This window comes from Pipistrellus hanaki (genome assembly GCF_964339955.1).
Source record: "Pipistrellus hanaki genome assembly, chromosome: 12".
NCBI classification, from domain to species: Eukaryota; Metazoa; Chordata; class Mammalia; order Chiroptera; family Vespertilionidae; genus Pipistrellus; species Pipistrellus hanaki.
The window spans coordinates 2,173,942-2,200,921 of NC_140514.1; positions in this window are offsets into that span (position 1 = coordinate 2,173,942).

Below are 26,980 nucleotides of genomic sequence, written 5' to 3' on the forward strand. Positions count from 1 at the left end.
TGAGAAGAATGGTGCTCACAGCAGCCATGTTTCAGTGCTTCTTACATAGCACTGAAAAAATAGGCACAAACAATACCTATAGTTAATATTTTTGTAATGGGCAATTTTAAAACTTTTTATTTTGAACAAGTTTAGTCTGACACAGAGTTCCCACGGCCTGCCCGCCAGTTAATGTCTAAGAGAATGGAGGTCCGACTCACGAGTTCCGGAGCCAGGGGGCAAGGCTGCTAGACTCGAGGGTCAGCGAGGTGCACTGTGCTTTCATGAATGAACCGTTCTGCTCCAGGGTCTATCCAGAACCACATTTTGCTTAAGCTGTTATTTATTTTTTTTTCAATCTCTTCAATTTGTAAAGGTTTCCCAGGCTGTCTTTGTTTTTTTTTGTTTTTGTTTTTTTTGATAAGGGAAATATTAGTGGTTTATGCTGGATGAGGGAGCAGGACACACACACACACACACACACACACACACACTATGATCTCAATTACACAAGAGAGATATGACTAGAAAAATATTAGGAAATGCTCACAATATTCACAGTTCTATGTCAGGGGGGGATTATAGGCAATTATTTCCCTGCTACTTTCTACCCTCCAGTTTTATAAAATATATTTTCAAAAATGGTCACCCGATATTTAAAACAAGGGAGGCGGTGTTGAGCATAAATCATAAATTCTCTGAGCTGGAGACTTACCCTGCGTGACGGGCTCAGCTCTGTGGAACTGACTGAACGGCACTTCACTGTGTTGCAGGTGTACACACAATTCCCTGCATCTGCTTCTGAAACAGCTCCTATTTTGCCAAAACTTTCTGTCTTCTTGCCCAGCTGGCATGGCTTAGTGGTTGAGCATCAACCTAGGAACCAAGAGGTCATGGTTTGATTCCCGGTCCGGGCACATATTTGGGTTGCAGGCTTGATTCCAAGTGTAGGGTGTTGCAGGAGGCAGCCGATCAATGATTGTCTCTCATCATTGATGTTTCTCTCTTCTTCCCTCTCTGAAATCAATAAAAATATATTAAAAACACACACACACGCTTTCTGTATTCTTTATGACCCCCAACATCTAAATACATGGAGTACCCAGGAAGGAGCCAACCAGGAGTGGTTTAGAGCTATTAGATCGTGAGTCTCCTCATGAGCATCAGAGGCACAAATGCTCCTGGGGACGACGGGCACCATGAGAATCCTCCTGAGCTGGACCTTCTGTGGAAGGACGAGCTCTTCCTGAGGAAGGGACCTCGCCTTTCCTGGGCCAGGCCCTGGGAGCTTAGACGGACACCCCACGTGGCTTGCAGAGAGAAGACCTCACTGCTATTCAGAAGGAGCTGGACAGTAGAAAGGGCTGGGCCCGGTCACGGATATAGGGCATCAACTGGGCTGACTCTTCATGTTGGTGACTTTTGTCACCTCTTGCTTGTCACCCAAGCGAATGACAGCAAAGCCCTGGAGAAGAGGAGCCCTGTGTTTGCAGACAGAAAGGAAGAGGAGCTCCAGTGAGAGGGGTCCCTGTGCTTCACAGCTGGGGGTACAGAGGGTGATGCCTGTTTCCATCAAGGGCTAGAATAGCGCTCAGGCAGCATGGCTCAGGCAGCATGGCTCAGTGGTTGAGCATCGACCTATGTACCAGGAGGTCACGGTTCCATTCCTGGTCAGGGCATATGCCTGGGTTTCAGGCTTCATCCCCAATGGGAGGTGTGCAGGTGGCAGCTGATCAATGATTCTCTCTCACTGATGTTTCTCTCTCTCTCTTTCTCTCCCTTCCTCTCTGAAATCTATCTATCTATCATTTTTCTTAAAAAGCTAGGATTTCAGACTCTGGTGCACATGGCCCTGGAGCAGAGGACAGCTATGGCCTGCCTGGTGGAGGAGGCTGTGTGGTGAATGGAAAGCACCTGACCCTTTCAGCCCAAGGGATGATCCACACCCTTGGTCTACCCACATGTGATGACACTTGTCATTTCTTGAGCACCTACTACGTTCTTCCCTTTAATGCCACGTCTGTAATAATCCAATCACATTGGTAATACAAATCTATTTCACCCACCCGGAATTTGAGACTCTTAATGGGCTATGTAACCTTGAACGATGCAACCCGAGATTCCATTTCCTCCTCTGTGTGCTGAGAAGACCGATCCCTGCTCCTAAAGCTGTCTAGATCAAATGGACCACAAAGAAAAAGCCCGAGTCCCTTACAGAAAGCCCAGCAGGCCCTTTGATACCTGCATCTCTCCGTCATGCTGCTCCTACGACGCTTTGCCTGAAGTGGGATCGGCTTCAGATTTTTTCATTTAAGCCCAGAAACCCAAGATCCTGCCAGAGACAGAAACTCTTCTCGGAGTCTTCCTGAAATGCAAACAGTTCAACACGAAGGTCACGGAGGACTCCATCCAGCATGTGTTTATATTTGTCTCGTAAACTCTGGACGAGAATTTTCCAGGAGACGGTGGCGTCTCAGGAGACTTCTTGCCGAGGCTCCTGTAACTCATGTTCTGTTTTTCTTGGCCCCCGCTTCTTGAAAGGAAAAGGGAACTCAGTGAAAAATGTTAAACAAGGCCAAAGATATAAATATATTTTAAAAGCACTAAATAAAACGTGTTTGAAAGCAGTGCTGTACAGGGATTTCGCGGCCCCGGTGCCAAGCAGACTAGCTCGCTCCCATGAGCGTGCTGCCTCCGGGCTGCCAGAGCTCCAGAGCCCAGGGCCGCGAGCTTCGGCTTCCTCCCGGGTGTGTGCTGGGGTGTGAGGGGTGGAGAAAGCAGGTGAGCCCTCTGCACAATGCTCCCGCAGGGAGGTGGGGTGCCTCCAGACGTCTGCACTGCATCCTCCTCCTGCAGAGAGATACAAAAAATGCACAGATTAGAGCTCAGCAAGAGCTGGAGACTCGTCTCTTACTGCTGTGTGTCTTTTATACACCGAGTAAAATTAATTGCAAATTTTTAGGGGCGTTGAGTTCTATGAGATTTCACACAGGTATCCATTCACGTAACCACCATCACCATCTTCAAAATATCGAATACTCCCATCCCTGTAACCAATTCCTTCCTTCTATCCCTCTGTGGTCACCCCCTCATGCCACCCATGACATGTCCTTTAGAGATTTGCCCTTCTAAGTAAGCAATATCCATGCAGTCACACACACATGGTCCACTGAGACTGGTGTCTGTCACACAGCATCATGTCCTCAGGAGTCCTCCAAGCGGTCGCCTATGTCAACCGTATGTTCCTTGTTTACCACTGAGTAGTACTCCACGGTGCGGTCGTGGGTGGACAGAATGGCTCTCCAAAGATGTCCTCATCTGAGTCCTAAAACGCTCTGTCTGTGTTTTCTTGCACGGCATGGGGACTTGGCAGGTGGCTTCAATTCAGGATCTTGATGTGTGGACAGTTTCTTGGAGTATCCAGATGGGCCCAATGTAATCACACGGGTCCTTTAAGAGAAAAGAAAGAGGGGCAAGTCATAAAAAAAGGTGTCGTGATAGCATAAGCAGAGCTTGGATCGATGTGCTCTGAAGACAAAAGAAGGGGCAGGAGGCCTCTCCATACCGGAAAAGGCGAGAAATTGGATTTTACCCCGGAGCTTTGAGAAAGAACACAGACCTGAAAACACCTTGATATTAGCCTCCGAAGACTCATTCTGGACTTCTGCCCTCCGGGACTGTAAGATCAGACATCTGTGTTGTTTTAAGCCGCTACCAGGACTGTGAGCTAATAAGCGGGTGTTTTCTTAGGCCATCGGTGTGCTGGGGATTTGTTATGCACAAGTGGAAACAAATACAAGTGTCCAGGACACGATAGTCTGTACATCGCTGGTGCGTTCTCTGATTTCCGCTCTCAGAGCTTTTGGAATTTGCCGTTTCTTGGATCCTGCTGGAATTTACCAGTGTCTGTGCCTTTTAGCCAGACACTCTAGCCCGTTCACAGTTATCCAAATTACTTATGTGTTTAATTTGTTCCATCTTATTTTGTGATTTCTCCTGCTCTCACTTTAACCCCATAGCTTTCCCCTCCTCTGTCTCTTTCCTGATCTTCTTTGAATTGACTGAGGTTTTAAAATCTTCCCTTCATCCTATTTCTTTCCCTCTGCTAGCTTTGTAGTTACATACCGTCTCCCTTCTTTTTCTGTAGTTATCCTACACATTTGAACTTTAAGATGTCAGAATGTCCAAAGGTAAGCAGCACAAAGATTTTTAGTTCCTGTGGCAGAAGTGGTGTTCGTCAAACATTCTGACTCTCCCCCCATACTTCTGAGTTTCCCTTGTGGATATGTTGGGGCCAATGTCTACTTTTGGCCAGTAGACAGTGAAGAGATGCACGTCAACTCTGGGGTTAGACGGTTCAAGGCTTGTGTTCCTTACTCAACGGTCTGTGCTTCTGACGCAGGCCCTTGGTTTAAGAGCCACTCGAAGGCTTTTCGGGGCTTTGCAGACCACACAGCTGGGGAGGATTTTGTGCAGAGACTGGCTGGGCCCAAGTCTTAGCATGTGGTTTAAGGAATACATGAGGAGATATTTTTCCCACCCAACTGAGGAGGTGCCAGGTGATTACCCCTAAGCTTCTGTGTGTGTGTGTGTGTGTGTGTGTGTGTGTGTGTCTGTCTGTTCACCCCACAAGAGTATTAGCTTTTGAGGGTCCTATCTGTGCTGAGGTTCAGGCTTAGGCTTCATTCTCTGGTCTTTGTGCACGTGTGTGGCCATTGAGACCCAGGCACTACCCCACTAAGGACGGGAAATGCCGCCAGAGTAAATACCAGCTCTAACAATTGCTAACCTCCCTGGTTTCGACTTTCTCCTAGTCTCTGGACTTTAAGAATGTCTCTCTTTTTTTTCCTGCTAGCTCAGCCATTTCTGCAAAACAATTTTTTCTTTTTTTGGAATAACACTGTATTCTGAATTTTATGTATTTTTGCATTAAAAGGAGTTCGCTAGAGAAATAGACTACCTGATAGCCCAATGTAAAACAGGTATCATTTATCATCAGAGCCTCTATTTTATTTTATTTTTTTATTTTTTATTTTTTTATTTTTGCAGGACAAATTTCAGACACCAGGACAGGAAGCTGTCTTCTGAAATGTGCTTTTAACAACGAGAGAGGTCCCATGGATGGTCAGATATTAGACCAGGAGGGGTGAAGTTCATGATGTGGGGTGTGTGAACACATATGTCTGCAATATACATAATGTCGTATCTTTATCAGAATATTAACTTTTAATATATATTTTATTGATTTTTTACAGAGAGGAAGGAGAGAGATAGAGAGCTAGAAAAGTCGATAAGAGAGAAACATCGACCAGCTGCCTCTTGCACACCCCCCACCGGGGATGCACCCGCAACCAAGGTACATGCCCTCGACTGGAATCAAACCTGGGACCTTTCAGTCCGCAGGCTGATGCTCTACCGCTGAGCCTAACCGGTTTGGCCAGAATATTAACTCTTAATCCAAAACAATTTAAGACCGTTCTCGATGCTCATGACATGGTTGAAGACTGCAAATTACTTTGAGTTCCCATTACTGCCTTTTAGTCCCATTTCCCTCCCCACCTATTTCCTCTGGTTGTAGTTACCCCCTTACCCCCCTCCCCCCCCCCCCCCGCCCACCTTTTCTTCCTTATCTACTTGATTTTGCCATGACTACCCAGTGAGCATCTTTTGGTGGCTGGCACCTGGCACTGTTGGGGATAACTGAGTGAGCAGGACGTCTTTAGGGTCATCACAACAAAAACAGTAACACGTGACATGTTCTAGGCACAGTAGTTGTGATTTTCAAGCCTTTTAAAAAAAACCTTTTAGGTAGGTATGCGTACTATTACTTTAACTGAGAGGAAACTAAAATTAAATCTAAGCGACTTGCCCAATGCCACCAAGTTAGTAAGTAGCATCCATGGGGTTTGAGGTTAAGTGTCTTGAAATTAATGCCGATAATTCTTGACTCCAGGGCTGCCCCTGAGTCCCTCCCCAGAGGCTGGTGAGCGTGCATCTGCCATGACCTCAGCAAGCATCCCCGCCGGAAGCCGGGCCCTTTGGGATAATGCCAGAGGATGAACCCACGGTGACACACCATTGGGAAAGGTTTTTTTTTTTTTTTAATAGAAAATATATTTTTCTTTTTCTTGAACCTCTTGCCTTCCCAAACTTCATTGTCGATAAACATTCCTCAGGTCCTAGATGGGAACAAAAGCAGATAACTATGATATAATTGGGGCTCCCGGTGCCGGCCCCATGACTTAATTTAACAAACACGGATCAGGGGTAGGCACTGGGGCAGGCTTTACCAATGCAAATAACCTGGGTTAAAACTCCAGCCCCCTCCCGCAGTTGGTTGTGGGTCCCGAGCGAATCACACTATCTTTCTTGATGCTCCTTTTATACAGTGGAAGGCTGATTTTTGTATCTGGGGCAGTAACACATTAAAGAAAAACTGTGTGCAACCCTTGATTGAGTGTGTGCCTGGCACCCAGTAGACCTCGCTGTTTGGTTGCTATTTTTATTATTAATTCATGATTCTTACATTCGACAAGCCCTTTATGGAGGAATGGGGCGGTATTCGTGTTTAAAATCCATAAAAGGTAAATGTGATTATTTCCTTATTCCTCCAGTATTCATGTCCCCGAAATTCCTCAAGAGCTCACTATAGACAAACAGAGTCAGTGGAGTCATAGCCTGGCTCTTACATAAAGAAAACACGAGATAAAGAGCCTGGCCTGTGATGTTTACTCTGCAAGTGGGAGCAAAGGGGCGTCCTAACGCAATGTCACTCTACTTCGAGGGAGGATTGAGTGGCCTCGTTGCTGATTAGATAGGAATTCTCAAGGAGCTGGGAGGCAGGCTGCCTGGCCAGGCCAACCTGGAAAACAGGGCGCTGTGAACCTTGCAAGGGGGAATGTAGGAGAAACAATGATTTTTTCTTCTTCTCCTGGAAGAACTGATATGTTCAGATTTGAACATGTAGCCAGTGACAATCTAGGCATCTTTCAACATAAGCTGCCATTGCAAAAATACATTGAAACGGAATAAATAAAAGTACTTCTGTCTTCAGAGGGAAACGCTGAAATAGATTTATTAATCTAAACACCCAACAGTGAAAGAATGACTCATAAAGTGATGGCATATTTTACACACTAGAATGATGACATAGAAAATAAGGTTAACGAAATTGTTGAAATACCACCTGCGATGGGGAGGTCTGATGATATGTCGAAGGAGCCTCGTGCGAGATGGTGTAGAAAATATAATATTCTTTTTGTGAAAATACAACACGGAGAGAGAAAGGCTGAGAGGAGAAAACTAAGCCCGCAGGTGTTGCTTATGGGCTGTTGAACTGGGGCTGATGTTTTCCCTAAGCTTTCATAATGTTTAGTCCTTTTCAAAACGTTTACAATAAACAGAAATGGATTAATTTTCTGGTGAGCTGAAGGGGTGAGGATAGTGACCCACTTTATGGGGAGAGTTAGAAGCCATCCATGGCACAGCCCCAGCAAGAACGCAGATATGGTCTCTGTGCACACAGACAACTATTTTTGGAAAACTGAGTTATAGTCGAGGTTCTAAGCACCTTGTATTTAGCTAAAGAGATGCACGGGTTGAACCAACCCCCCCTAACCAGATTAATACAAGGTTAGTGAGTCCATGTTGGCATGTCGTTCGGCATGAGACTCAGTTCATCCCAAGAGGGAAGGGCAGGCATCTCCGCACGTGGGATGCAGTTCGCACAGCAATGCAACTTGCCCATGGATCCTTCCACGTTTGCTGACTGCATGCACTGAGGACGCTGAGGACAATACTACTTAGAAGGATACTGTGAGCATCGAATGAAAATGAGCATTAAAAACACCTGGTGCCAAGCCTGCGGGCCTTTCTTTCTCCATAAATCACAGCCATTGTTACGTTTCCGTCGATGTAATTATCTGGCTGCCCAGCCACCTCTTCCGTGTGTCTTATGTGTACAGAGCAGAGCATGTGAGTCCAGCGGAGACAGGGATGGGTGGGCTGGGTTCAACAGTGAGTCCCCACAACATGGAGAAGCTCCTGGCGCAGAAGGCTCTCAGTGAACTGTGACCCCATGGGTGATGATAAAGAACACAGGGTAGACGTGGGAATGGAGCTCAGGGCCGGTGTTGACTCTGAGGGTCCATCAGAGTGACTCTCGGGGCCCTTGTGCGGACACCGTGGGCGTGCTTCACCTCAGCAGATGGGCACTGTTAGCACGTGATGTGGGGGTGACCTTCCTGAGAGGGGCCACTATTAAGATGAAATGGACATGGTAAGAGACACTCAATAGAGAGAGAGAATCCGGGTCCTGAGTGACTGCCTAGAGCCACCAGATGAGCTTTTTCCAGAAGCCCTGCCTACCTCTGCCTTTTCAGTTCCCCTCGTTTATATCAGCTGGAACTGGGTTTTCTGTTATTTCCAGCAAAGCACATTCTCGATGAAACCCCTGTCGACTTGTAGTTGTCTCACCGTGAACGTGGGGAGAATGATAATGGTTAGATCATGGATATAGCACTCTGTGAGGAGAGGGGTCCAAAGTATCCCAGCGACATCAGTGAGACCTGAAGGACGGGACGGCGGCTGTGTCCCCTCCCTGCTCTCTCCTGGGCCTACAAGGAAGGGGTTCGCCGGTGGTCCTTCTAGTCAGGGGCGGGCGGTTGGGTTGTGAGGGGGGCGGGCAGGCAGGGAGAGCCCTGCCCTGAATGACAGCCTCAGGTGTGCAACCATAATCCAGATCGGTGCCCAAAGGAGTCCATCCGGGTATCTTCCTCTGAAGCTCAGATGATTTCCCCCGAAGGCCCGTGCATCCTCCTACAGCTAAGGCAGCACTCCTCATGGGCACAGGTGCAGTTTGGGGGGAGTGTTCTTGTATTTTAAAAAGGCCCCCTGTGCCCTCAGACACTCGAGGCTCCTTGAGGCAGATGCAGAGGTTTGGAGAGAAGCAAACCCTTTAGGACCGGTTTCCACATTTGGGCAAATGGCAAAACTCTGAAAAGCAGATGGACGTAGGTTCCTGTCCTAGATCGAAGTTAATCTGTTACTAATTAACTGTGTGACTCCGGCCAATGACTCAGCCCCTCTGTTTCCTTTTCCGTAATAACACCTACTTAGATTTGGTGTTTTTTTTTTTTTTTTTTTTGGGGGGGGGAAGCGGATAGGGTGGGGGGGAGTCTAGGTTAAAATAAAATAATGTAAACAAATGTCTAGAACACGGTAGGCAATCAGCTCTCACAGCTAATTATTTTTACCGCTATTATTTCTGATACACGGAGGCGCCCAGGAGACAGAGAGGTCTCTGACTGCGTCTTTGGCGACAGTATTTGGAGAGAAAACAGCGTCTGGCTGGAGGCCGCTGTCTCCGCGCGCTCTGCAGTGTTGCTCTTGGCGGGTCCTGGCTGGTGCCTGTCTTTACCTTGAACTGCCCTGAGATTACAGTTTCTTGTAAACAGTGACTTAATTATTCATCTGCATCCTTTCGCGATGCTGGGCCAAGTCCCATGACCTGGAGGCCCGCCTCGGCTGAGCTCAGAGGAGGCTGCATTCACTTGCCCGACGTGGCTGCTCTCGCTGAAGGTCACCACCCCCGGTCCCGAAGGTCAGGTGCAGGAAAGCTAAGGGTCCCGGGCCACACTGCCCGGTGCGCCCCGCTGCTCCCAGAGGCCCGTGTGGCCTCCACGTGGCCTTTTCGGGCAAGGCCACGTGGTCAGAAGGAAGGACATGTGTGAGAGGAGCAGGGGAGGTGACCAGGAAAGGTTGTAGCCAGCGAAACCATGAACTAGCACAAGTCAAAGGCTGATCCAGTTTGACTGGTCACGGGCCCAGGTAGATTCTTCTGCTCATTAACTTCCGGGGCAAACCTCTAGGCATAGGGGGCTTCTGCATCTAGACTAGAGAGTTCCCTTTCTCCCTCGGGACAGATGTCCCCTGAATGCTCAGGTAGAAGCTCCTTCCTCTGTGGATTGACGTGGGGACATAGCCCTGTCTCTGGCTCCCTCCACCGCAGCCTCCTCAGACCTCTCTTCTGTTAGACGTGATTTCCTTGTGCCCAGTGGCACTCCTTCTCTCCCAAGCCTGGCATCAGCCTGATGCTGAGGAGACAAACAGGCAGAGGAGACGGAAGGAGGGATGGAGGAAATCTGCTCTGGCTCCGGAGTGAGAAAGACTAATTCCATTGCCATCCCTTGGACTTCCTGCAACCCCCACCACACCCTAGCCCTTCTGAGCGGCTTAGCGTGTCCATCTATAGAAAAGAGGATGCTGCTTCCTTGTCTTTCAGGATTGTTTTGGGATCAAAAAGGATCAACACCTGAGCATGAAAACAGATGGGACAGAGGTCATCACAAACAGCTTCCGATGGAGAAATGACGTGTCCCAGCCCGCACCGCGCTGTCACTTCCTAGGCTTTCACCCCAAAGCGCTGACGGGGGTATAATGTGTCTCTAGACAGAAGTTTCCACTGATTTGCGTCCAGCATCTGTCGTCTTATTTCCCTCATGCTCTTGGCAGAGCCACCGGAATGCACCGGGGTCCAGGCCCCTCAAGCTCTTCAGGCTGAGGCTGTGGCTTCCCTCCAGGGCTCCCTAACCCAGTCTTCCTCCCCATCCTGGCCGCCCTCCACCGGCCTTCCCTCAGGGTCTTTCTAGAGCCCAGATGTCACCCTCATGCAGAGAAGCACCTCATGCTGAGCTGTCACCATGATGGCAGGACCCCAATGTTGTCAGGATCATACCCAGACTCCCTGGCCCAGCCCGTCCTGTGGGGACCTGCTTCTGTGACGTGTAGCTCTCCAACTTCCTCTCCTGTCACTCTGACACCAGCACTGGGCCCGCTGCAATCACCACTCTGCTTCCTGGCTCCGCGCTGTGCTTGGCACGGGCTCCTGCTTTGTTGGGATCCCTTTCCTGCCTCCCTTTGCTCATCCGTCAAAGCTCCTGCTATCCGTTCAGACTCCCTTCAATGCTTTCTTCCTGTGGGAAACTCCTGGTCTTGAGGTGGAACTCACTGCTCTGAGTCTGAGGTCCCACAGCTCCTCCTGCATGCCGCTGACTAAGTTCTGTTCTTCTCCCTGGTTCCGTAATTCTCTCCTGGTCTGGCTGTCTCCCCTGGTAGCCTGTGCAGACCTCAGGGATAAAGCCTGGGTTTACTCTTGGTTGAATCCCCAGATACCTGCAAGGTGTGTGGATGAAAAATGAATGCACCTTGAATGCAGCCATTCTTTCTAAAGATCATTCAGGTGTCTGATCCCCAGAGAGAATCATTGACTGACTTGGGAGTCAGGGGTGGTCACCCCTTTATTCCACTGCCCTGGCTCCCCACCCATCATTAGTGTGGGCCTGAAGCACAAGCTCTTTTGCATTATTTGAGCCTCAGCCCCTTCACCATTAGACTTCAAGCTTTTTTTTCTTTTTTAATATATATTTTATTGATTTTTTACAGAGATAGGGTTAGAAACATTGATGAGAGTCATTGATCAGCTGCCTCTTGCACGCCCCCTACTGGGGATGTGCCCGCAACCAAGGTATTATACATGCCCTTGAACCCGGGACCCTTCAGTCTGCAGGCTGATGCTCTATCCACTGAGCCAAACCGGTTTCGGCTAGACTTCAAGCCTCTTGAGGGCAGGGGGCAGGTCATGCACTCCAACCCAAGTGTCTGGCATGTGCTAGAAACAGATGAGTCTTCTCCCGCAGGCCAGGGGCACCACCTTCCTTAAGGTGTCTTCAGGGAGCACCAGCGTGGACTCACAGGGGCTGGAGGATGGTGGGCACTTGAGCCGCAGACAGTGCTTCCTGGCCTGCCTTCCTCACAGGCCCTGAGATGACTCTGGAGAGACCTCGGGCTTCCTTTGCTCACACTCCCTATGCAGAACAGGTGACCCGGTCAGAGCTGCTTCCTTAAAAATACTTCAATATGTTTTTATTGATTTTAGAGAGAGAGAGAGGAGGGAAGAGGAATAGAGAGAGAGAAACATCAATGTGAGGGAGAAACTTCAATCAGTTGCTCCCCAACTGGGGATCAAGTCTGCAATCCAGATATGTGCCCTGACTGGGAATCGAACCAGTGATGGCCTTTTGTTGCAATGGATGATGCTTGACCAACTGAGCCACACGGGCCAGGTCAGGGAGAGCTGCTTTCAATTTGTCTGCCTTTCTATTGTCTTTCTTTTTCTTCTCCTCCCCCGCCCCCCCACTTCAAATTTAGGCACTGTAATAAATTAACCTTTCATGGCTCCATTTCCCCCTTTCCCACAGCGGAACCCTGACATATTTCCTCAAGGAAATACTTGCAAGATCATAATTGAAACACAGTGATTCATCGTAGACATTGGCGGAGGAGAGTAATGGCTTTAGCTCTCATTTCTGGTGGCAGACATGTTAATTACATTTTCTATTTCCTCTCATTACCGCGGAGCACGTCTCCGCCAGGCCAGGCCAGGCCAGCGGCCTCTCTTCCCCCTGGCTGAGCCCACCCTCCCCATGCACAGGGGCCTGAAGGCAAACCTCGGAGCACAAAGCCGACCACGTCACTCAGTGGTTTGAAATTCAGACATTTCCATCCAGCTCAAGTCCAGGCTCCTTGGCGAGGTCATAGTGCCACACTCCCCGCTCTCCCTTCATGGCCGAGCACCCGGAGCCAGTGTGGTGCCCTGAATGCTTTCCACAGGCTGCCGCCTCGGTCAGTGACACGTCTCCCCTTCAGTGTCCGGAGGGCCACCTCCCACCTCCCCTCCCCTCCCTGTGCACCTGCTCTGCTCCGGGGCCAGCTGCTGCCTCCTCCCCACACCACCGGCCTCTGCTGTCTGCTGCTCTTACACTTAGGGCACCACATTAGGGTTGCCTTTCACTTTCTCTCCCATTTCTATGCTTCACTTCTTCTTCTTCTCCTTCTTCTCCTTCTTCTCCTTCTTCTCCTTCTCCTTCTCCTCCTCCTCCTCCTCCTCCTCCTCCTCCTCCTCCTCCTCCTCCTCCTCCTCCTCCTTCTTCTTCTTCTTCTTTTTAATGTATTTTTATTGATTTTTTTTTTACAGAGAGAAAGGGAGAGGGAGAGTTAGAAACATCAATGAGAGAGAAACATTGATCAGCTGCCTCCTGCATGCCCCCTATCGGGGATGTGCCTGCACCCAAGGTACATGCCCTTGGCTGGAATCGAACCCAGGACCTTTCAGTCCACAGGCCAACGCTCTATCCACTGAGCCACACCGGTTTCAGCATGCTTCACTTCTTAGCGAGCACTTGGGAGGGACGAAAGGGCTGGTCTCAGGGACTCTCTTTCAGGGCGGGGTCTCTTCGTTAAAGCAGTGAAGTGTCAAATATGAAGAGTCTTGGGAGTTGGAGCAAGGAGTTTGGATATAAACTAAACTACTGGGGTTATTAAGCAGTGCAGTTATAGCATCAGATTTGTATTTTTAAGTCGTCACCCTGATTATGGTAGAAATTTCTTGTCCAAGGAGCAAGAGGTCAAATTGAGATTCTGTTACAAAACGTAGGAAGGGGCGAGAGTGACTTGGGTTGGGAGAGGGGCAGTGGACGGGAACGGGGCTGTAGGTTTCAGGGTCCTCAAGAGGTGACTGGCTGGGGTGGGAGGAGGCAGGGAGAGGAGTCTTGTGACTCCTGTGCTTCCAGCTTGAGCACCAGAGCGGACTGTGCTGGAACAGTGGCGGAGGACTGCAGGGAAAGAGAAGGCAGTCAGTGCATCCAGGGATGGAGGAGCGGGTTCCTGGGAAGCAGGAAGGTTTCAGGCAAACCAAGAGGGTTGGTTAGCCTACTCATAGGCAAATGTGTTGGATAATGGGATACAAAAGAGGCCGGAAAAGAGTGGCTCTCCAGTTATTCCCAAAAATGAGTCAGCAAACAAAAATGGCGCTTTACTTACAGTCCATGGAGCAGTACCTCCAGGGGGCGTGGTTTTATAGTCCTGGCAGCACACTTCCATGTGCCTACTGAGACGCCTGGTTGTTGTAATTAGTCTTGCATTTGTTCATATCAAGCAAGTCATTACTTCCCTCAAAACAAATAGGTTTTCGGTCTGCATTGCCTAGAGAGCAGTGTTTCATTTCCTCAAACATTTATGTTTCCCCACAATTATAATCTGGAACTTTCTTCTTCGTTTTTCCTTTAAAAAATAAATAAATAAATTAAAAAAAAAAAAAAAATATATATATATATATATATATATATATATATATATATATATATATATATATATTATTGATTTCAAAGAGGAAAGGAGAGGGAGAGAGAGAGATAGAAAAGTGAATGATGAGAGAGAATCATTGATGGGTTGCCTCTTGCATGTTCCCTACTGGGGATCAAGCCCACGTGACCTAGAATTGAACGGTGACATCCTGATTCATAGGTCAATGCTCAAACACTGAGCACACCCAATGGGCCATTTTCCCTTTTTAATCTCAGTGCTCTAACCACTCAAAATAACTTTCTACCCTTGGAGGATCCATTTCAGGGGCATGTTCTCCCCGGGAAGGGAGAGGCCCTCCCTGCCCCGGGGGGCCTGGTGCTCACAGTCCTGCTCAGAGTTACTTCTTCTGGAAGCTTCTACTCACCCAGCCTGTGCTGGTCACTTCTCCACAGACATTAGTGAGGCTCCCAAGTCTCAAGTTCTGTGTGAGTTCTGTAGATAAGAGCGTAACCACAGGACAGGCAATGCCCTGGAGAGAGGGAGACCTCCTGGGATTAATCTCTCTCTATTGTATCTTTCTTTTGCATCTTTCTCTTTTTTAAGATTTAAATTTCTTGGGGTGATATGGTTAATAAGATTATATAGGTTTCAAAGGTACACTTCCATGATCCATGATTTGTATATCACATTGTGTGCCACTGACCTCCCCCCCTTCCCCTCTGCTAACCACCATAGTGTTGTGTGTGTCTACGAGGTTTTGTTTGTTCATCTTGTTTGCTCACTTGCTGCTTTCAGTTTCGTGTCACACAGAGGAGGGCAATCATGTGGTTCTTGACTTTTCCTTTTTCCTCAGCTCTAGGACCACGTAAGAGACCCTAACTCCTTTCTGATGTTCAGCTGAGGATCTGCGGCCCGAGAAGGACTGGCTGGTCCAGGCTGGGGAAAATTCAGAGGACAAGAAGCCTAGAAGTGCGGGCTCCCAGCTCCTACCCCAGGGCCCGTCCTCAGTGGCCACCCTTCCCTCTGCCCCCGTCCTGCCTTCTCCTCCCCGATGGCCACCATCTCCTCAGCTGCCTTGCAGCCCACACTGTCAATGATTCATCGATTGACAGGCCCCTTATTTCATTGTATTTTTTGGTCTGGAGCCACTTTAAATGTGATAAACAAGGTTATTTTTAAAATTAATACAATGTCCACATAGAAATGTCTCATGGATTGTCAGGACCAATCTGAGTGCATTTTTGTCTCCAGTGGGAGAGAGGGTGCTTCACGTAAGAGATCACCTGGGAAATGAGTGAAGATGGCTGATTCCAACCATCGTTGTCTAGAGCTGAGTGGGATGCTAACAGTTACCGACGCAGCTTTCTTCTCTGGGAGTGTGTATTACTCAGGCATCTTTGCAAGGAACCAGGCTCTTTAAACTTGTTTAAGAAAATGAGAAAGCAGAGAGGAGTATAATTTCAGGAGCTGAAGGGAGTCTCCAGTTGGGCACCAGGCGCAGAAGGCCACACGCCATGTGGGGCCCTGGGCCTGTGCTGCTGGCAGGCTGCCCTGCAGGTCTGAGGTCTCTGCTGTAACGCAGGAAAGGGTGGGAGCTCCCTCCACCCTTCCCCTTCCTCCCCTCCGGGGGCTGAACAAGCAAGAGGAGGTCAGGGCGACTCATACCGAAAGCCACGGCAGCCCAGGGGCTTGCAAATCAAGGTCACCTGGCAGGGCTTCTGCTTCTCAAAGCCTCGCTGTGAACCAGGGACACAGACCCTGGAGGATAAACAAGGGGAGGCGGTGAATCTGGCAGAAGTGTGCCTCTCAGTCATGAACAATACTCTGTACACAGGGGAATTGTATGGCAGGCAAGTTACCTCAAAGAAACTGTAATAAAAATATACACCCCCACCGCACACACACACATACATACACACACACATTCACATACTCTCACACTCTCACGCACATTCACACACACACACACACATTCACACATATTCACACACACACAAATACACTCACACACACACTCTCTCACGCATATTCACACACACATTCACACACACACATGCACTCACACACACACACACACACACACACACTCACACAAAACTGCCAACTGCTGCACTATAGGCAGGGACTCAGCCAACGTGTACTCTTACCACTCCTCACTGTTTACACAGAGCATTCGTAAACCTTTTTGGTGGTTCTGCACCTACGAGTTGGGCAGGGAAATAAATGTAAGGAAACAGAGGGCTTGTCCCTGTAACAAAACTCATTTTCCAAAGACCAATCAAAGAATGAATGGCAGAGTGAGAGCTTGGCATTTAATCTCTGAATGTGTTACCCAACCTCGCTACTCTGGTCTACATGGAGGGAGGCTATGGGTTTTACCAGCTTTGGTTTTTGTCGGGGTTACCATGAGCCCTGATGGTAGAGAGGTGGTGCTAGAGAAAGGAAGGTTATATCTTGGAGGGAAATGCCAAGTACAATAGATGGCTTCTACTAAGATCTGAAAGCAGTCAATACAATTGAAAACATTCTGGAGTCTGTATGCTAAGTCTGTGCAGCCCTCAGTTACTCCATGTGCACAATGGGGGCGGGGGCAGGGTTCTGAGGACCCTGCATACATCTAATATGTGCCAAATCCTAATTTCTTCAGGTCAAATTCGGAATGGTGAATGAGAGCATGACCCTATGTCACTCCAGGGCGCTCCCTGAGAGAAGCGGTCATTGAGCCTTGTCTAGTGGGTGGGGAGGCTCAGGAGGTTGGAAGAAGGCTTCCTGACGCACAGACTGCTGTCCATGAGCTTATAGACTCGGAACGCCCAGAGATGGGCTAACAGACTGAAGCCGTGTAAGGATGTTCTGGGAGGGGGCAAATGGGATGCAGATTTGAAGTCAGGAAATTTGGAATTGGAAAGACAGTTCTACAAGTGGCAACTCAGGAAAAGCTTTAAATGAAAGTCAGAACTGGAGGTGGAGGAAGTCACTGGCCATTGAAGCCACGTAGCAACGAGATAGCCCCAGAGCCCAACGCCAGAGGTCAGGCTTCCTGATTCCCCGCCCAGCTCTCCTTCAGCCGCTCTGTCCACTCCTGCCCTTCCGTCTCAACATGGAGAACGTCCCTGAATCCCTGCTGATCCAGCCTTTCTTCTACATGCCACCCATGACTCCCTCGATGGCTACTTCCCACGTGAAACATCTAGTGTGAGGCTCACCAACGATGGCTTCAAAGTCAAGAGTCTAAGCCACTGGAACCCAGAATTGTCAAAAGAATCACCCAACCGTCCAGGGAAAAGGAATCAGATGACTTGGATTTAGCATATTTCAATCGTGCTTTCTAGATGGTGGTTTCATAGCATGATGCAACAGAAATAGAGTGGCAGCCATTTCTGCCTTTTCATTAGGCGATGGCCCTCCTCATTCTGAGAATCCTCAGTAGGAGCTCCTATGACAACCTGAGGGCTGATCCGGGAGAACTGCTGACCTCAGTCATGTGTTTTTTCCATTTCTGAGAATTAATTGCTTTATGATAGTGGAAGGGATTTAACATTGAAATCTCTGCCTTCAGCCTTCTGATCTGGGGAACTCTATAGTAAGAGGATATCTCCACCTGGACATCCTCATCATGGGATGAACTGAATTCATCTCCCCCAACCAGAGCTCAGCCATGCCGATCAGAAAGACAGGAGTCAGGGTGGACACAATGGTGAAAGAGTAGGCTCTGTAGCTACAGATCCAGGATTGGAATCCTGGTTCTAAACACTAAAATCTGGAAAGTTACTTTAACTGCCTGAACATCCATGTTCTCATTTTTAAACCAGAGCAGTCATACCTATTCATTACTTTGTTTAAAAAAAAATAAGAAAACATACGTAAGTCACTCAGCACAGGGCCTGGTACGCATTAAATGCTCACTAAATGCTAGTTCTCATCATTATGGCTCTGACTCATATCTTGCCGAGTCTCATCAGAAAGCACAGGGCGTGGCATACCATAAGCCCAGAATAAACATTTGAATTTTTATTCTATTGACATTCCATGGACTTGGTATTTCACGTGATCATTTATTTCACTCTCCCAATACACTGATGATAAATGTCTGTTATGCACATGAGGAAACGGAATCTGTGCTGAAACACATGCAATGTGTTTTTGTGGTAATAACTGGCGGCTTTGAACCATACGGATAAACATGTGGATGTACTCTAAGTAATATCCACAGAGGTGAACTTAGTAAATGAGAAGGAAAGCTGGGGTTCACTCTGTATTCGGAATCTGGGGAGATTCAAGAAGGTTGTCACACTACTCCTTAATAGTGTGTGCCAGAGTGAGTGGTGTGCCCGCATCACCCCGTGCTGTCTCAGGCCACCCCCTGTGAGTGCTCAGGGCATCTTGGGAGGGTAGCTGTTGCTCCCATTTCACAGAAAGGGACACAGAGGTTCAGAGAGTCAGCACAGTGTTTCTTTGTTACACTGCTTGGGATTTCAGAGTCAGATTTCAAACCCGGGTCTGGGTGACTCCGGTGCCCTTCTATTTTTTCCACAACACCGCACTGCATCCCACGGGTTTCCTGAAATAGAACCAGGAAGCGGCGTGACTCAGAGCCCTCCCGTCACAAAGTCATCTCGAAAATCTCAGGCTTGGCAAGGACTGAAGGGCGCAGGGCAGGCAACCCTCCCAGAGGCTGGAACCTCCTCTGCAATGTCTACTCAATAGTCTGGACTCCCCTCACACACAGCCAGGGGCAGAGCTGGTGGCTTCAAGGATGGCCAGCCACCTGGAAGAGGCTCAGAGGGCCTGGATTCAAACCCTCTTAAATGGGTGCAGAGGCCTAGAGAAAGGGGGTGGTTCCAGGATCCCAGCTTGGGTAGCGTATGCCCAGGTGATCGAGGGTGGTTTTCTAGAGCAGCTTCATCAGACCCCATCACCGAACTGAGCAGATCTGAGAGAGAACACTACCAAAGCCCAGCCCCCAAACTCCATGAAAATAGAAGATAGCCTCCGACACACATGGGCAGGAACTCCTCTTTCCAGATTCATCTCTGGCAACGGAATGTGATCACTCTGAAATGGTTTCCCTTCCTTGCCAACTCCCGCCGAGAAAAAGGCTGTGGCAGACTCAGACAACATGTCCTAAAAGAGCGCAACAGTCGACAAAGCCTTATCCTGAACTTCAACCCTGTGAAGCGATGACTCAGGAATTGTGGTCACCATTTGTTAGAGGAGGGGCCAGAGGTTGAGCTGTGTATTTGTCAGAATTGTAGGCGACCTGCTACAACAAGAGACTTTAAATACGAGAAGCTACTGTGCTATCCGGTCTTGATTGTCCTCACCACAGTCCCATGTGGGTTGGCAGTGGGAAGGTGGAGAGGGCTCTTCTCTAGTCATCCACTGATGCTAACTCCTCTGCCTAACACTCTCTGGCCCTTAGGCAATGGGGTCTGCCATCCATGTGTCTAATAGACGAAGACAAAAACAGTACGTGGGGAATCCCCTGAGAAGTTTTAATGTTCCGGATCTGAAAGCAGAACATACAGCTTCTGCCCAAAGTCTGTCAGCCAGAATTTCAGGTAGAAAGTCTGACCTATCTCTGGTGGGGCTGGGACAGGCAAGCGAATTATGTGCCGGGAGGAAGGACACATTGGTTTTGGTGGCTTTAATAAGAATTTCATCATTTCTGTCATAAACATCCTGAGTTCCCAGGACCCAGGATACTGGGCTAGGACTTCAGCACAATTATTCTGAAGATGCGTACAAGGTCTTATTCAGGACTCCACCCTTAAATTATAGGATGTATCAACCTGAAGGTGGTGAGCTAGGTTTCTGTAAATTTTCTCTTTTGCTTAATCATGATTATTGCCATCTTTGGGGACTTTCAAGTTCTGGGGACACGGGGGTTGGATCCATCGCAATGCAGTCCGAGGCCACCACCTTTCTTGTTGTTGTTGTGTCCTCACTCAGATTCCTCTACCTTCTTTTTGGGGTCTGTCAAGGTAATCTTTGTTCAGCCGGTATTTAGTTAACATTTTACCGAGTGCCTGCTTTGTGTCAGCAGCCACAGAAATTCTGGACCCTAGAGATTCAGAAATAAACAAAAATGCAGGACTTGTGCTAGAAGAAGCATGCACGCTGCCTAGTAGAGAAGCTAGGAAGATGCGTGATAAAAATGAGGTTGACAGGTGTAATAAATGTGGGCGGAAAGAGTAATGGAGATACGGGGAGAAGAAAAGCAATTGTGCCTGGGTACATTTTCAAGGTGGAAGCAATTTTTAAGAAGAATAAGTAATAATTCCTGGTGAGAACACATTATAGACAGAAACAAGATTCTGCACCCTTTACAAGGACCAGATAATAATGAGGGTTTTTACTTGAATGTTGCTCTAGGGATATGATGGTGGGAACGGTAGAAGTTTGAATTCATAATTTGGACCTACCCTGCAAAACATTGGAACGGCATATAAAGAATTTCAAATTCTTGCCTTACAGCACTGGGGTAGGAGGGGCTGAGCTATCATCTAAATACTGGATCTTTAGGTTTGCTTTCTGACCACTGTATCCACCTGTTCTTGCTTCCCACTTCAGTCAAAAAATAAGTGAAAAAATCTATCTTGGGCAGTTAATGGAGAGAGCACTTACTGATCCAACCACAGTTTCTTTCATTTCCTTTCTCCCATTTCCCCTAAGTCATTGTCAAAGTGCGTGGGTGAAGTCACTGCCTTCCAGGAGCTCAGAATCGAATAAAGGAAGCCAGTCAACAGATAGCAAGCCCAGCACCTGAACTAGGATATGAATTAGATGCTGGGAAAACACCTAGAAGTGGGGCCTTCATCCGAGTCTGAGACTGAGGGGCATATGGTTCTGATGCTTGTGCAATCTAAGCCCACGGGACCCTTGCTCTGTTGAATCCTCTGGTGGTGAGTTCTTATTTTGAAGAGGTCCTAATGATACTGCTCTGCCAGAGAACCAGCCTGCAGGTGACATGGAGCTGAGACCTTTCTATCATCTGAGTTAATGGCGTGGCAAATGGAAGGCTTTGTCACGTTCTCGTATAGCAAGGAGCATGCCTCTTCTGTTGTCAGAGGGTCTGTATCGGTGTCTTTGAAATCAATGGTAACTACACACTGTTCTAATCTGAAGGAAGTCTGCTGCTGACTGTTGGCCAAGCAGATGTGGAGGAATGGCCGGTGGGAGGACTGAATGCTTTCTGCAGGAACAACACTCTTCAGAAGCCACACGAGTAATGCTTCATCCTTCTGCACCTCCCACGTCAACTGTGCCTTCTGGGCCACAGCTGCCTCTCAGAGCAACAATACCGGGCGTTTCTGTCTCCGGGGTGCACCAGCCACGTCCTTGTGGTTAGCAGATGCGCGGGTTTTGCAGCGAAAGCCTGAAAGGAAACCATGAGTCTGACCTTGGAAGATGTTATGTTCTCAACCTCACTGAGTCATCAGTGAATGCATGAGCCAGGTGAGGAATTTCCAGAGACTAGTTGCATGCAATGACTTCCCAAAATGTGAATGTCAGAAAACAACAGGAGAAGAAAAAGGGGTGAATGCCACCTGTCTCCCGCTGTAGGATCACTTTATTTATTTATTTATTATTATTATTATTATTATTATTATTATTATTATTTTTACTGTCACTGTATTCTGTTTTTCACATTTCAGCTTGTCCTTAGGAATTCAGATTTCATCTAGGTAAGGTCTGACGACCCCTTTAGTTACGGCGAAAACAACAATCCTTGACTTGAGAGCAATGACAACTTTAGCTTGAACCTCAAGGTAATTCTGGACCATGAAAATGAGGAGCACGTTGCTTTAATGGGCCAGGAGTTTCCTCTGCCTGTTGTTTGTTATCAAAACGTTTGTTTACACAACCGTGTGAATTCCTTTCTTAGGGAAGAGTGTTTGCCCCAACCTCCTTTCTCACAAGTTCTTTCATCCCGAGGTTACCCCACCTGACTTTTGGAAATGGTTCCATTTTTATCCCGTTAACTTGTTAATTATCCATTCCTTTACTACTTAATACTTACTCACAGCGTGTATACTTAGAAAACAAAAACTAAGACTTAAAAAAAAAGGCCGAGGGATCTGCCTCGCCCCAGGGTCCTGTGTTGCCAGGCTCCGGGTTTCTCAGTGGATGGGGATGGGTTAGGATGACAACTACGTGGCCCGAGGGCACAGGGGGCACAGAGGGCTTGGTGGTGGGCACCCTTGGAGGGGGAAGCAAGCGCTGTGGGCTGGTGCGACCCAGCCACCTGCACCCAGGACACATTTCAGTCCCGGCTCCACCATCACCTCCTCTGGGGAGTCTTCAACTACGTCCTCCTCACCCTTAACCGTTTGCAGCGCTCAAAGTAGCAGCTAAGTGCAGACAATAGCAGCTGGCAAGAATGAGTGAAGTAAAGTGATGATGCTCATTCATTCTCGTGCTACCTCTGAGTGCTCTGCCATCCCCTCTTTAGGGGTGAAGGCAGCCTGGCACGCCGCCCGCCTGGACACCCGCTGGCCTGAGCATGCTGGTCCCTGCTCTTGAAGTGCATTTGACCACTTCCTCTAGCTGGCTTCATGCTGACTTTGCTTTTAGGTCTCAGTTTAAATGTCAGCCTTTCCAGTTTGCATTCTGTGGACTCTTGAGAGAAAATTCATGACTTGCCCTAAAGTCCTAGACCAATCTCTGGCCATAGCCCTTGTATGATTGCCCCGCTCACGATGCTGTGAGCTCTGAGTAGGGCAGAACTGCTCCTGGTCACAGGGCTCACCATGGGGGCTCCTCCAGGGCCGGGCTGTGCACAGTTACCACGTTACCTGCTGTCCTGCCCCCGCCTCAGGGCCTTCCACAAGGTCCCACACCCAGTAAACTCTCCTTACAGTTCACGCAATGGAACGAACGGAAACATCCGTTGTTATTGCTGTTGTTCTAACCACTGGAATATGGCATCGCGTTAACGAGTGCCAGAGACCATGTGTGTGGTCCAGGCCCACAGAAAACAAACCTTGAGTCCAAAGCATCTGCTTGTGGCAGGCTGCTGGCAACAACAGCCTCCGTTTGTGTGGGGGGTGCTCCGCTCCTCCTCAGAGTCAGCTGGGGATGCTGCACTGAGTCACCGGGAAAAGGGGTGCCCGGCAGCTCGGCTTCTTACAGAAGACAACCAGAGCCCTCACTGGTGTTGCTCAGTGGATAGAGCCTCGGCCTATGGACTGAAGGGTCTCGGGTTTGATTCTGATCAAGGGCATATGCTATGGTTGCAGGCTTGATCCCCAGTAGGGGGTGTGCAGGAGGCAGCTGATCAATGCTTCTCTCTCATCACTGATGTTTCTATCTTTCCCTCTCCTTTTCTTTCTGACATCAATAAAAAATATATTTAGAAGAAGAAGAAGAAGAAGAAGAAGAAGAAGAAGAAGAAAGAAGGAAGAAGGATGAAGAAGGAAGAAGGAGAAGGAGAAGGAGAAGGAGAAGGAGAAGGAGAAGAAGAAGAAGACCACCAGAAATAGGCCTGGACATCGGGCTCAGTGAGATTCCTGCAGGTGGCCGGCTCGGAGGACGGCGGCTCCTCCAGGACGCAGGGTGGGGGGACTCATCTTCGGAGCTGAGGGCCTGGGCGCTGCATGAGCGTGTGGCCCCCAAATCTGCCTCCAGGTGCAAAAGAATTCATCACTGTTATTAGAAAGAGTTCAAGCGCCGTGGCCTAGACTAGTGGTCGGCAAACTCATTAGTCAACAGAGCCAAATACCAACAGCACAACGATTGAAATTTCTTTTGAGAGCCAACTTTTTAAAAGTTAAACTTTTTCTAATGCCACTTCTTCAACATAGACTCGCCCAGGCCGTGGTATTGTGTGGAAGAGCCACACTCATGGGGCCAAAGGGCTGCATGTGGCTCGCGAGCTGCAGTTTGCAGACCACGGGCCTAGACTGTCCCTCAGAAGTGCCCAGTGGCTTTAATGGAGCTGAAACAGGACATGCTGCTTGTTCTCTGGAGGACGGACCTGCAGCAGAAGAGAAAGACGGTGTGTGTGTGTGTGTGTGTGTGTGTGTGTGTGTGTGTGTTACTGCTCCTTCCTTCTCCGTGCTCCTTCCTGTTACACTCCATGAAGTGACAGCAAAGCACCGCCACTGAGGAGATAGAATGGAGCCCGGTGAGCACATCTGCAGGGTGTCTCCCGGGCTGGGCTGGGCGGGCACGTTGAGCTGCTGGGTCTGAGCAGTAACTGCTCAAAGGAAGCTGACAGTTGAGATGAAGGGCAGCTCCTAGCTCTGGGCAGGAGATAACATCAGAGCACGCCCGCCTGCCCCAGGGCTGAGCCAAAGCCTGAGAGCCGGGGAGGGGGGCCGGGTGGGGGAGGCACAGTGACCTGCCATGAGGCCCAGGCCTGCCAGAGAGAGACAGGCTGGGGACCTACTGTGCGTGCATCTCAGAGGCTGACTTCCTCCAGGTAACGGCCTCCTGTAATTCTTTTATGGACAGGGATCTGCAGGTCCGAGAAAGCAAGCGCCAGGCTCGGGCACCTCTGCTCCCGGGAGGCCTGGTCTGCCCATCCCGGGAGTCTCCTTCTGGTCAGCGAACTCTCCCAGGAGATGCTAGGTCCGGGGTTTGCGGGAAAGCCTGACCTACACGGGGTCCTGCCCAGCACTGGGCTCCTGGGTGACCCCAAGTTTTCGCCGTGAGGAGACTTTTCTCTGTAACAAACAACTGCTCTGAGAGCACAGGCCTTCAGTGCAGCTCTGAGCCAGCCAGGGCTCTGGCACTTACCATCCACTTTCCCGAGGCCCCCGGGACTGACCTCGGTGTCACAGGGGACATTTCTGTGTCCTCTCCACCACTCTCCACCCTTTACTTCAATACTCACAGAGTTCTGAGTTTTCATGGGTTTACCCCCATAAGCCTCAGTGTGTATGCAGCTGTGTGTATGCAGCTGTGTGCACATGGGTGCATGCACATGTGTGTATGCAGATATATGTACACAGATGTGTGTATGCACATGTGTGTATGCACATGTGTGTACACAGCTGTGTATATCTGTTCTATCCCGCTAGTTTTTTCTGATGGAAAGTCCACAGTGCAGCCTGTCTGAGCTCCGTCACGTGGGGACTAAATCTACAGAGGCTTCGCCTGCCGGTGGCCGCCATGGCCAAGGAAGCTGGGAATGAGCTCCTCACCCAAATGTCCTGAAGTTCCCTGATGTCCACGCACCAGGGCGGTCATCTGCGTCCATAATACCATTAGAAACACTATTCATCTCTCATAGGAGAGAACGCTTTTGGATTAAAAAATGTGAATTATAACCGTGAGTATAGTCCTTGTAATGATTTTCCTCTGGCTGTGATTTTCCACTAGTTAGCACTTGCAGGTATTGTTGCAGGAATACTTGCAAACCACCTCAAAGCATTCAAGGTCTCTGAGAGAAGGGCATCACTTGCTCTCTCCCCCTTCTCTTGTATTCTCCAACATGTCACCTGCTGCCCCTTCTCCCCACCCCCTGCCCCGGCCCCAACACAATCTACTCTACAGGCAATACCAGAATTATCCTCCAGTATAATCAAATCAATATCAGGCTTCCTTACTGTAAAATGTGTTCAAATGTTTCTCATTATTTACACGGTGGAGTCCAAGGACCTTGGACTGGAGACCCTCTATGAGCTGATGCCTTGCTCTGTGCCTGCCTCGTGCCCCCCTACTCGCTCTTGCAGGCCATAGATTGTAGCCTAGACTGCGCAGTATTCGCTGAGGACACCTGTAAAGTGACCTCTTCTCCCCTAGGACACCTCTTCCCAATCATCTTCCCAATCTTTGGACTCATCACAGTACATAGTCACAGACTCTTCTCGAAGTGCTTACGCAGTAGTTTTCATGTTATTAAAAAGGTCTATTTACAACGTCATTTCCTTGTAAGATCCTTTTTATTTGCTTTACACAACTTGTCGCATTTTCATAGGGCCTAGCATAGCTTCATAGCGATAGTGAAGGCAATATAAAGTTTGTTTAAAAATTGCTACTCAGAATTTTCAAATGATCACACCCTCTGCTCATAGCTAAACACCGCATTTCAAAGAATCCAGCACATTTCATCAACTCACTATCTGTCTTCTAGATTATATGGCTATCATATCCCCCTGTGTTTGATGTAGAAATCGAATGTGGTTGTTGACTTGATATTCATAAATTTGGAGTAGCCAGTTGTTCATTGACAAATGCTTTCACCTATCAAGATAGGGTTTTTTCTTCAATGAAAGTTCTCATGTGCAAAGCCTGATTTCCTCAGACGGGAAACTTTAGCATGAATCTTTTTGTCCCATTGACCTTGTTTATATATCAAGTATTTCATCCAAAGTGGATACCTCGGAATAAGAAAACATCAGCTTGTGACTTTGTAATAGGGTGCTACATCTCCAACTATCCCAGGACCCTTGTTTATAATTGGGTGGCATCTATATTGAGTGCTTGGATGACTTTCTCGGTAATTCTTCCATAATTCTATTATAACTTTTGTGTTTACTACCTCCTCATTATTTTATTGTTCTTTCAAGGAACTTCAGAATTGCATTCACATTTTAAATGATTGATTTGGGATGGCTAGTCTTTACTGTACATCTTCCAGAGATCTCTGTCATGTTGGTAACATGCTATGCGATAGAAGGACGTTGGAAGTCAGAGAAAGGACTGACCGGGTTGTCATGAATTGTGCATGTTCAGTGGAGTTTGTCCAGCAGTATGACCATACATCTCTGAGCTGGCAGACCATCTAGTTTCTCTCTGAAATCCCACCCACCTGTATGAAAAGCAACTCTCAAATGGGACTACCCGAGGGCTCAACCCTGCACACTACACAGAAATTAACCTTTTCTCATAACTGAACCTTAGAAAAAGA